General features: G+C 49.5%; 1 long non-coding RNA gene across 1 annotated transcript in view; it reads left to right on the top strand.

Moving 5' to 3' along the window:
* Window positions 1-12115, top strand: part of LOC129049840 (uncharacterized) — a 33744-nt gene that overhangs the window by 15846 nt on the left and 5783 nt on the right. The window contains exon 2 of the long non-coding RNA XR_008513216.2: window positions 10143-10235. This is a non-coding gene — a long non-coding RNA (uncharacterized LOC129049840). The remainder of the gene's footprint in view (window positions 1-10142; window positions 10236-12115) is intronic.

Raw genomic sequence — 12115 nt, 5'->3', positions numbered from 1 at the left:
CCATGACATAAAGACTCCCAAGCCCAGTGGGGAGGCGGGAAGTCCGTGGACCACCGCAAAGGGGTGGGAGCGAGGTACCTTGGAAGAAGAGAAGTAGTGGCTGAATCTGCTCCGGAAGATCTGAGAAGCCTTTATGGGAAGCCACATGCAGGCAGGAGGGAAGGACTGAGCTGGAGTTTGCTAGAGTGGGGAGGTGGGTGAAGGGAGGACACTCTCTGGCTGACCATGTGCCGAGTTCAGGAAGTATGGTTGACCTAGAAGGCTGCCACAGTGCCCTGAATGGGCCATGGGTGCTATGTGGACACTGGGGGAGAGGAGGCTGCAGGAAGGCTGGAGCCCACAGTGGGTCTTGGGCTCCAGCCTGAAGGCTGCTTGAGTCTGAAGGCCATGCAGCCTAGAAGGGTTTTGCCCAGGGTAGGAACAAGACCAGACTTGGGCTTAAAAAAATTCATTCACATTCACTTATTTGACAAATGTGTATTGGTTGGTTCTTTATTGAGGGATCTTGGGCCCTGGAGTCATTCTTCTGTTGATGAGCTAAGTGAGCTCAACTAAGTTATTTAACCTCTTTAGACTGTAGAATTGGGACTTAATAGCAATGCCTGCCTCCTAAAGTTCTGGGATGAGGAGGTGTCATAAGGGACTTGAAAACTCAGCTTAGAACCTGCTGTAGAGTTCAGTGTTCAACAAATATGAGCTATTAGGATGCAGGAGACAAGAGGAGGAGAAGGAGAAAGATGAAAAGAGAAAGGAAGAAAAGGAGGATGGGGAGAGCCAGTCAGATACAAACCCAAGAACCATGCACTGAGGGAAGGACAGGGAGGAAGACCCGGGGGTCTCTGAGCATAGGCCATCCAACCCAGGGAGGCCTGACATATCTGTGCTGGATGTGAGCATGGAGAGAGAGTCGGGGAGCCTGCAAGGGGACTGGGGTGAGGCCAGGAGGAGCTGAGTGTCCTCCAGGGGCTTGAGTGACGCATTGGCTGTTGGCATCTTTCTCTGAGCAGGTGCTTCCCTACCTGTGGCCAGCAGACAGCCACTGGCTGAAGGGAAGGGCTGTTTCTATATTTCTGGTGTGCACACGCCGATGATAGTTCCTGCAGATAAGCCGTCCCTGGAAACCTGGTCTGTTCTCTTGGCTGCTCTTGGTGGAATGGATTGGGTTTTGGGTGCTCTCCGAGGTAGTGTCCTCTGGGTGCTGGCACCAGCCTTGCCTCGCTCAGTTTAGGAGTTGCCATGCTTCATGAGGCAGTCAGTGTATATTTTCTTGGGGCCTTTCAATCGTCCCTGTCATTTTAATTGCCTCCTGTTGCTCTGCAGGAGGACTCAGAAATGTGTTGAGAAGTGGGATCCAGCTCTGCTTGGAGCCTAGTCCTCCTGAACCTGAATTGACTCATCTGTGAAATGGGGCCTCATAGACCCAAGGCTGGTGTGTCTGCTGTATGCTTTCTGACTGGAAGGTGCCTGTGCTGTTCCTATTCTTACAGGCATCTCAGGTTGTTGTGGGGGAAAGGAAATGATGACCATGAGCAATGGTGGGCTGGCAAGCATGTAACAACCAGCTATCTGAAAAAAATTCTGGTTTGTGGTGTTTGCCAATTTCTTTGGTGTAAATACTTCCACCATGGTCAATTTCAAGCCACCAAAGGATGTCACCGAACCCTGAGTCAGGAGCTCCTGAGACGTGCCATTGCTGCATCTGGGAGCAGACACAGCACACAGTCAGTGGGGGCCATTAATTATTGTCATTATTTTTATCTTAGAGGGCTGGAAATTTCTCGCTGATCTGCTGAATGAAAGAAGTCAGCAAACATATTGGAAGTAGATAGTATGTTTTGCTTCCAAACTAAGCCAAGCTAAACATTCCCATACACTATCTTGTTTAGTCCTCACATTCTTTTTTTTTTTGAGATGGAGTTTTGCTCTTGTTGCCCAGGCTGGAGTGCAATGGCACGATCTCAGCTCACTGTAATCTCTGCCTCCTGGGTTCAAGTGATTCTCTTGCCTTGGCCTCCTGAGTAGCTGGGATTACAGGCTCCCGCCACCATGCCTGGCTAATTTTTGTATTTTTAGTAGAGATGGGGTTTCACCATGTTGGCCAGGCTGGTCTCAAACTCCTGACCTCAGATGATCCACCTGCCTCGGCCTCCCGAAGTGATGGGATTATAGGCGTGAGCCACTGCACCCGGGCAGTTCTCATATACTTCCATAGCTTGGAGATTTTACTCTCGTTCTGTAGATGAAGAAACTGAGACTCAGAGAGCTTAACCAACTTGTGTAAGTCCCCAGCCAATAAGTGACAGATGGGACCTTGAACCATGAGGAGGAGGAAAGTGGTCAGTAGTAATATTAAGAGAAAACCTTCACTGAATGTTTGTCACGTGTCAGGGACACTCCCTCATATAATGCTCACAACCGAATTATTTACAGGTTGGGCATGATACTCTGCCCAAAATAAAGATGATATAACAGAGGCTCAGAGAGGTTAAGGAACTCACCCTAGGTCACACAGCTAGAGAGTGGTAAAGCTGTAACTTGAGCCCAGGTCTTTCTGCTTCTAACACTCAGGTTGCCATACCACCCTTGTACTGCGGTGATCACATTATGTCTTCCACAGTCTGCTATTGGTCAAGATCTCTATTTTTAGTCCCCAGACTTATATAAAATATCACTTCCATTTTGGATGCCCCTCCAAGTGCATGGGTATGAAGAAATGCATGACACAGATGGTGCAGGAGAACATGGGGCTGCCTTGGGCTGGACCGCTGTCAGTGTCCATGGCCTTGGGCAAATCTCAGCCTGTCCTTGCATCTGTGGACACAGAGGCTGGGACTCTAAGAGAGGCTGGTGGTGAGCCTCCAGTTCTATTGTCCCCCATCAGCCTGGGGCAGTCACTGACATCAGCAATACCTGCAGGGAGAGCCATTGAGCGTCTGTCCCCTGGGAGTTGTTGCTGGTGGCTGGTGAAGAGAGAGGATGGGGCCTTGGAGAGGCTGGATTTGGGAGCCTTTTCTTCACCATCTTAGGCGAAGAGGAAGTATCACAGGGCACCTGGCAGGTGAATGGCCAATGAAGAAAGAGTTTTGTAGAAAGTTTCCCATGCTCTGCAAGACTCTGGCTGAAGGAAGGTAAAACAGTGGGGCTGGGCTGGGGCTGGACTGGGCTGGGCTGGGCTGAACTGAGCTGAGCTGGGCTAGGGTTAGGGCTGGGCTGGGTTGGGTTGGGGCTGGGCTGGGGTGAGCTGGGACTGGGCTGGACTGGACTGGGCGGGGCTGGGTGGGGCTGGGCTGGGCTAGGGCTGGACTGGACTGGACTGGGCTGGGTTGGGTTGAGGCTGGACTGGGGCTGGGGCTGGGCTGGGCTGGAGCTGGTCTTGTCTGCCTGGGCTGGGCTAAGCTGGGCTGGGTTGAGCTGGGCTAGGACTGGTCTGATCTGGCCTGGTCTGGTCTGGGGCTGAGGTGGGGTTGGGGCTGAGCTGATCTGGTCTGGTCTGGGCTGAAACTGAGGCTGGGACTTGGCTGGACTTGGCTGGGTTGGGTTGGGGCTGGGCTGGGGCTGGGGCTGAGCTGGGCTGGGGCTGAGCTGGTCTGGTCTGGTCTGGTCTGGGCTGAGCTGGGCTGGGCTGGTCTGGGCTGCACTGGTCTGGTCTGGGCTGGTCTGGTCTGGTCTGGACTAGGCTGGTCTGGGCTGGCCTGGTCTGGTCTGGACTGGAGTGGGCTGGGCTGGGCTGGGGTACTGTTGGGATCCAAACTGTGTCTGCTCTGGCAGAGGTGAGAGGTGGGTGGTTGTTTAGGGAGGTGGGGGCTGGGAGTGGGGCTCCAAGGGTCTTGGGAAGGGGAATGAACACAGGCCTTGGAGGCAGAGACTTGGGGTCTTGGCAACTGTGATCAAGTTACTTTACTGCTCAGAGCCTCAGCCTGCCCATCGGTAGAGTAGTTGTGATAGCACAGCCCCCAGAGTGGGGGCTGCGGTAAGGAATAGACACAGAACCTGGTATACAGGAAGCGCTCAGTGGAGAGCTATCGTCTCCCTCTCCATTGAGGTCCCTGTCACATCTCTCTTTGCAAATGGTCATGGACTAAGGCTGTTATTTGACATTCCCTGTGCTCCTTTAGCCCCAAGCCCAGGGAGGGCACTGGCAGGTGGCCCTGGGACCGCCTCTCCTCCTGGGAAGCCCCGCGTGTTTCCAGGCTCTGGAGCAAGCCTCCCAGAGCTGGAAGGCGCCGTTGTGTACGCGGGCCACCGCCCTCCACCGCCCTCCGCCGCCAGGGCTCTGCAGACGCTGGCTCCCAGGAGCCGGGACAAAGCCCTATTATGCAGGGTGCTCACATTCACATCTGAAGTGTGTGAACCTGCCGACCTGCCCGCTCGGCCCACAGAGGCTAGAGTGGCTCTGCCCAGCCATTGTTCCCACAAGGTAAGGGAGGTCACCCGGGGTGAGGCCGCCCAGGGCGTCTTTTGAGGCTGCGGAGGATGAACCCTCTTTTGCTGGGATGGGAATAGTTATTCTCTGTCTTCCTCTTGCTGTAGTCTTGGTTGAAGGTGGCAAGCTCTGATCTGGAAGGAAGGATGCCCAGGCTCTGTTTAGCACCGGGAGGTGGGGATGCCGGGTCCCAGGGTTGCTTTTGGAATGGAGTAGGTGTGTAGCTGGAGGATGCGGAACTTGCCGGAGCAGCAGAGGGGTAAACCACATCCACTCATCCCGTCAGTAACTATTTGTTGAGAGCTCACGATGGGCCAGGCACTGTGGATGCAGTAAGAACAGATAAAAATCTCCACTCTCACTGAGCCTGTCTTCCAGGGAGGACTTCTAGAAGACCTCGCCTGGCCTTTTCTGGCTTTCCAGCTCTATGAAATGATTCACTTTTCCACTCGACACTTACTAAGCCTGAGGGATATTCATTCATTCATTCATCCACTCATCCATCCATTCATTCGTTCAACAAATGCTTATTGAGCAGCACCTACTGTGAGCCGCACCCTTCATTAGCAATCAGGATGTCTTAGCTTTGGTTGTCCCAGACAAATCCTGAGACAAGGACTCCTGTGTTGGGTGGTTTATTAGGATGCACTTCCAGAAGAAACCTGTAAGGGGTGGAGGTAGGGAGTGAAGAAGAGGTCAGGGGACTCAGCCACAGAGGATGAGATTTCAGGGACACTTCCAGTCTCAGCCTGATCTCCTGGGGGAGCTCTGGGGGTATAAATCGTAAATTGTGCCTCAGAGCTTGTCCTGAGTTTAGGCAAGGAGCTGGTGGCCCCAGGACCTCACCAGGGCTCTTAAACTTGGGGACGCTTGGGCTCTCTGAATGCAGCTAGGGTAGCTCAGGTAGCCCAGGCCTGTCCTCTAAAGGGAGTCACAGGTGTAGGTGGATAGAGGCGAAAGTGATAAGAGGCCATAGAGCCAGGAAAGGCTCACCCAGAAATGTGAAATGAAAAGTGCCCCCAAACTGGAACCAGGCTTGCCCAGGATGGAGCCTTGGCAGAACAACGAGGTGGGGGCAGGGACTTGTGAGTCAAGCCCTCCCTAGAGGCCCTGCCTCCTTTATCCCCCAGCCTAGGGAAAGAGGCATCAGGGAGGTCTTCTTGGAGGAGGTGATCCTATGGGTGCAGTGGGTGCAGACGGGTTGCTATACAAATACACACACACATACACACACACACACGCAAACACATGCAGAAACTTGTGGCAGGGTTGGGATTTGAACTTAGGTCTGCTGATTCTAAAACCTGTGTTTATTTCATTTTGCTTTTCTCTACATAAACATTTTTTCACCCAAGCTCATGGTTTCATAGAGTGGGTTGAAGGCGTTTTAGTGGTCATCGCGGCCAGCTCCTTTGGGTTTCAGGTTGGGGAGCTGAGTCTCGGAGAGGGGAGATGGCTTCCTAGAGTCACACAGTGGTTTAGCGCCCGAACCCTGGCCTCAGAGCCCCGGCCCGACTTGCCAAGCCTCAGTTCCTGCTGACTCTTGCATCATGGGATTTTGGGCTCTGTGAGTCTGCAGGACAGACAGGACAGGCTATGTCCTTCTGGGAAAGGCCTGGAGGTTATTTGGATGCAAAGATGAAGAAAGGCTAATGGGATAAGGAGACAGCGTTTGTCTGTCTCCTGCAGCAGAGCAGTGGGGATTTACCCAGTGGGAACAGGTAATCCTGGTAGGGGCGGATTTACAAAGTCCATTTTGTCCACGTTGACTAGTAAATTGGCTTAAGGCTTGCAGTTCGGCCATTCACCATCCTGGAGACTTGCATGAAAGGTGAAAACAACCTTTCTAAGCCCCTTCATATCCATCCCACCACTTTTAGGGGTGGAGAGTGAAGATCACTTGGAAGAAACTTCAGCTAGAAAATAAGTCTGTGCTCCTCAGCTTCGCCTGGGGTGCATTTCTTATCTGTGAGTAATGACTTTTTCACAATCCACCTTTTATACTCATTTCAATAATGTGCCTTGGGAAGCCAAGGTTCTCTTAAAGGAGAAGGCCTTATTTATTTCCTGCTCTGGTCTGGGAGTGACACAACTGAGCCAAGAGTCCAGGCAAACCTTGGAAGATTCATCCTCCAACCCACTTTCCCAGCCCTGAAAAATTAAACCAAGAATATGTCCCTTCAATCTTGACCAGAAAACCAAACAGAACAAAAAGCCCAAAGCTCCAAGCCCCAACGATTTCAAAGCAAACACAGCTTCAGGGGCTTTTGAAGGTGGAAGGTGAAAGCCCCAGACAGCAAAATACACTGTATATTGTGGTTGCCTTTTGTCACAGCTGCTGGCCAGCGATTCTGGGACAGGTGGTCACAGGGCCGGCTAGCAGGGCTGGCTGGCAACAGCCTGGTTCCTGCCACAGCAGGCTGAGATGCTGACCTGTCCCTCGATCTCGTGTCCTTGTGGCATTCCCAGTGTCCATCCACCTCCCTCTTCAGATGGGTGGGATGTTTCCTGATTCTCTGCAGCTTGCTGATGGAGAGGCAGTGCCTCTTAAGCAAGGTGTTAACCTGTATTGACTTACTCCGCAGGGACTTTATATGCATTGTTGCAATCATTAATAAGAGATGGTTACTTATTTACTTATTTTCTAGGTTTGTAGGAAATGAAGGCTGGGAGAGGCAAAGCCAATTGGCTCAAGGTCACATCCATGAACATTTCTCTAAAGTTCTACTTTCCAGACCACAGCAAGTCAGCAAGATCAAGAGGGTCTTAGAATAAGTTCTTGACAAAAAGAATAAACCTCCGTCTCACCCACTCTCTTCCTCTCGTCCTTCCACGGCAGAGTTTGGGGTTGGTTTTCACCACAATCATTGATCTTTTACTTCTTTGCTTTTTGAAAATATCTGTAGCTGTGGGTCAGGCATAGTAGCTGAGTGAGGATGTATATATGTGTGTATATACATATGAAATATATATAATATATATAATATTTTTTGGTCGGAGGGTGTGTGTCCAAATATTAACTTCTAATCCTCTCCCAGGAAGGAGATAAACAGTCCCACAGGACTCACGCAGAGTATTTTTTAGTGTCTTGCACTTTTGGTAAGTGACAGTTTTGCAAATTGCGGGTAAAGAACTTAAATGTCTAATTAAATCCTGAAGATGTACAGGAGTTTGAAACGAGTGATTGACGCTCACGGAGGTGCGGCTTCCTGACAGAGGCTGCCTGACAGGGACTGCAAAGCCCGTTCAGCAACTGATGTCTTGTTGTGATCCATGTTGTCATTTTTTCATTACTGATTAAAATTAAAAATCTGCTTGGCAAATCCATTGTAAAAATTCCCTTCATGAGCATCGACGGGTACAAATTATTTTGTCAATCGTCTGGCAATCAAAATGGGGCTAGAGACGGTTTCTAGCCCACACTTCTTTATTATTTCCCTCTTGCTCACGCTAGTGACTTTTCACAACAAAGTTTTAAAAAGCGTAGGTAGCAGGCTTGGCAGCGCTTAAAAATTAAAGATTCCTCTCTATTTTTTAATGAAATGTTCTGTTTGTGTGCACCCCCTCCCCCCACTGAGAGCGGAGGGGAAGGTTCGTGGTGGGAGAGTCAGTCTGCGCTCTGTAATTGTCTAATGCTGTGTAATGACAGGTGAATAATAGTAATAAAAGCCTTTATTAGGATAAAAATCTGTTTTGAGAATGGAAGCGTAAATTGTCTAAAACTGCGAGGCAGAAAAGAAATCTTGCTAACCCGCAAACCGAGTGGAAAATATTTACAGCAACTTCATTAGGATGATTTTTGACTTGGTATCCACGTGTCATGTGGAGGATGAGGGAGGCGTGGGAAGGGAGGACATGCAGGTGGCGTGGAGCTGTGCATGGTGTCCTGGGAGACAGAAGACCTGGATTCCAGGCTTAGCTCTTGTGCTGTGTGCCCTGGGCAGGTCAGTTCCCCTCCCTGGACCCTAGGTTCCCGTCTTGCAAATAAAGTGATCTGCTCGCTTACCCAGTTCCTGCATCCTCTCCGACACACACTCTGCACGTGTGTTTATTCATCTGAAGCCTGGAAGTCAGCAGGCATTTAAAGATCCTCAAAGTTCATCCTCTCAAGCATTCTGTGGTACGGGAAAAAGACCATCCCTGGGTTTGGAGCCTGAAGCGCTGGGTTGGAGCCTGGTCAGCCACGTATGTGTTCTGTGTCTTGGGGAGTTTACTCATGTCTTTGAGCCTTAGTCCCCTGAGTCTATGAGCAAACAGCTAAGGCACACCCAACACCACGCCTACCACAGGGTAGGCACTGAATCTATGAAAAAAATAATTTAAAAAATCCCAATCAGGCATCCAAAAAAATCTTTGAAGGCCTCTGAGTAAGAAGACGGTATGTGTGTGTTTCCCAGGGCCCCAGACCCCCAGAGCTCCCACAGGTGACTCCAACATGCCACTCATGCCACTGGGTGCTTGTATTCTACTCAGTGGAGTTGGAGGCATCTGCTCTCGGCTGTCAGTATCTCCAGGGCAAGAACTGATCGCATCTATTTCTGGGTCCCCACAGCCCAGCCCATTGCCTTGCACCAACTAGGTGCTTTGCATATGATTTGGAATAAGGAATGAACGCCTGATGGAAGACGCTAGGAGGGAACACAGAAGCATGAACCTCCCCGAAGGAGGCTTGAACCCAGTGGCTGGGCTGGGATCTCCACAGCATCCAGTCCTGATCCTTATAAACATCCCTTCCAACTAACACGAGGGTCTGTATTCCAGGAGGGGACACTAGGCTCTTTCTGTGGTTCTCAGATACATGAATGAATGGGGCTGCGAAAGGCGTGTTTAGTACCTTCTAGAACTGTAACTTAGACTTCATTAAAAATATTTCATTTTGTGCGGAGTTGTTTGTTTATAATTTATGCACTTCATTTTTCCCTTTCTTGCTTATAAAAACCTAAAGGTTTCCAATCTTTCAGGAAAGGGAGAAAAGGAATATATTTCACAGGGACTGAGACTGCAGGGTCATCTTTAATAAAAAACAATATACCTTCTGTCTTTTTATAGACTTATCTGCTTATTAAATACCTTGAACAAATCACCACACGGAGAAAGATTTTGTAAACAATTGAAATCAAGAGGTTCAGAATTCCAAATCTACATCCTTTTATAATTGAATTGGAATATTTATATCTCTTCACACATAGTTGGCACGGATGCCTCATACAGAGAATGGGCATATTGGAAGATACAAATAAATTCACATTTTCCTCCCGCTATAACACAGCAGGAACAGGGCGATTGGGAATAAAGGCCATGGGTATTTGAATGGTTAAAAAAAAATCCCTTTAATGATTGGGCAATTTTCTTTTGGATAATGGTTTATTCCATTTTATAAAATGATTTCCCCAAACCTATATTTTGTGGATATTTTGCTAATGTGCCAACCCGCAGCTGGAAAGATGGGAACGCTTTTTCTACACCCCTGAAATGTGAGCTTATGCATAAAGTGGCTGGTGAGAGTTCCACATCCAGGAACTCCAAGGGGCCAGGCTCTGTCCTCTTCACTCCTCAGTGAGGCTGATGCAGACATTTGGGGGGCGTCAGCTGAGATTCTGTTGTCCATTTGCGTGTCCACCCATTCACCTTATGGACCCATCATTGTTGAACCAAGTTTGATTACATTAATTTTCTCCCCATAAACACTCACCGAATACCTTGTGTTGTATGCTGGCAGTGGGAGTCCAGAAATGAACCAGACTCATCCTTGGCCATGGAGGAACACCCAACCTAATTGGAGAGACAAAGGTGGAGAAGGAGAGAAGGCTGGGTAAGAGAAATTTAACAATAGGATATGGAGTGGGTCACTTTTGAATTCCATCCTAGTTGCAGAATCCATCAATAAACATTAATTCTAATTGATATCTATTGCATGACCTAGGGCTGGGGTCAGCTGACAGCCCTCTATCACATACCCTTCTGTATCAGTGGCAGACATTACTGATTGATCATGGCACTCTTTTCACTGGAGCCAGGAGCAACCATCACCAGTCCATTGGAGTTGGCATGGGAGAGTCAGTCTCGGTGTTAGAGTCCGCTTATTGGGAAGGGACTTGGGTTAGAAGTCAGGAGACAGGCCAACTCTCTGGGTAACACAGGCAAGGCTCTATTAAATGAGAGGACGATAGCTGATCTTTAAAGCCCTTTCCAGCTCTGACATGTTAGCCGCAAGAAGCTTGTCGAGGACATCTTTAAGTCAGCACGCATTGGTTGAGGACCTACTGTGTGTGGGGACATGAGAAGTACAAGACACAGCCATTAAGGAGGAGATGGGCATGCCCTCGACCAATCCTAATAGCAGCCAGAGTGTGAAAAAAAATAATAGAGGTTGGGTAAAGAACTCTGGGAGGTCAGAGAAGGAAAATACCAGTTACAGGGAAGACTGGGAAGGCTTCACAGAGGAGCTGGTGTGAAATCTAAGCTTCGATGGATGAAAAGGAATCCAATAAGCAGAGATTTGATTTGCCATTAAAGTGAAGCAGTTCCTGCTTCTCCCTCCCAGAGCTTCCAATCCATTTCTTCATCTGCAAAGTGGCATGAGGTCGATGACCTCTAATCAAGATTGAGCAAGACAATAGCTGGAAATGTGCCTTGTAAATGATAATGTTTTATGCAAATGTCTATTAGTATTCTTAGTCCATTCATTTGTTCATTTTAAAATTGTTGAGCACCTAATCTATGCCAGGCCTTTCTCAGACCCTGGGGATAAGGAGGGGAATGGGACATGCCTCCCCTTCCCAGAAGTCTGCATTCTGGCTGGCATGCTAAATTTTGCTGGACATCCTAGGGTATGAGTGTACGAGTGTGACACTTCGAATTGTCTTTGGCAGTTGAGGAGATCACACGTGGTGAGTTTAACAAGCACGCGTCATGCAGTGCCTGCCTTAGTTTCTGGGATTTAGAGCAAATAACCATTTCTGGAAAAAGGTTTGTCCTTAGGAGGTAGCTCTAATCTCCTGGAGACACCCCAGAATGGGTTTGCTGATGTGTGGGTGAGAATAAGAATCACCATCATCAAGACAATAAACAGGAGCTCATGCCGGTGGAGGGCTTAACATTGCCCCTGTCTCAGAGGGGCAATCTGAAGTCCTGGATTCCCTACCAGCTGCAGGGAACCTCACCACCACAGCCCCACCTGACTCTCCCAGGGGAGCCCACAAGTCTACTTTTACTGATGTTGGAACTAAGGGTTGCCAAGGTGAATGTCTACCTCAAGGTCTTACAGAGCATATGTGGCCCAGCGGCCATAGCTCCATGGAGCCTAGTTGAACAAGCCTGTCCCAGCCGGAATTGATTCCCGCACCAGCATGTTGCCTGTTTCTGAGCCTAGGCCTCATGGCAACAGTCAAGGGTGGTCAGGGTTAGGAGCGTGAGTTTGCAGCCAGACTGACATGGGCCAAGTCCTGGTTTCACCACTTACTGTGTGAGCCAGGTCATGTCACCTCCCTGAACCTCAGTTTCTTCATCTGTAGACTGGGATTTATGTGAGCTGACTTGTGAAGGGCTGTACAAATGATTGGTTAAAAGGAAGACGGAGGAAGCGCTTGAGCAGAGGCTGAGAGTGAGACCCGTGCTCAGGGCAACTTTTCAGCAGGGGCCTCTCAGCCTCCCAGGAAAGGCTGCTGGGCCGTTTTATAATCCACCCCCGAA

The sequence above is a fragment of the Pongo abelii genome, chromosome 15 (genome assembly GCF_028885655.2).
Source record: "Pongo abelii isolate AG06213 chromosome 15, NHGRI_mPonAbe1-v2.0_pri, whole genome shotgun sequence".
NCBI classification, from domain to species: domain Eukaryota; kingdom Metazoa; phylum Chordata; class Mammalia; order Primates; family Hominidae; genus Pongo; species Pongo abelii.
This window is presented reverse-complemented; position numbering and strand designations above follow the sequence as displayed.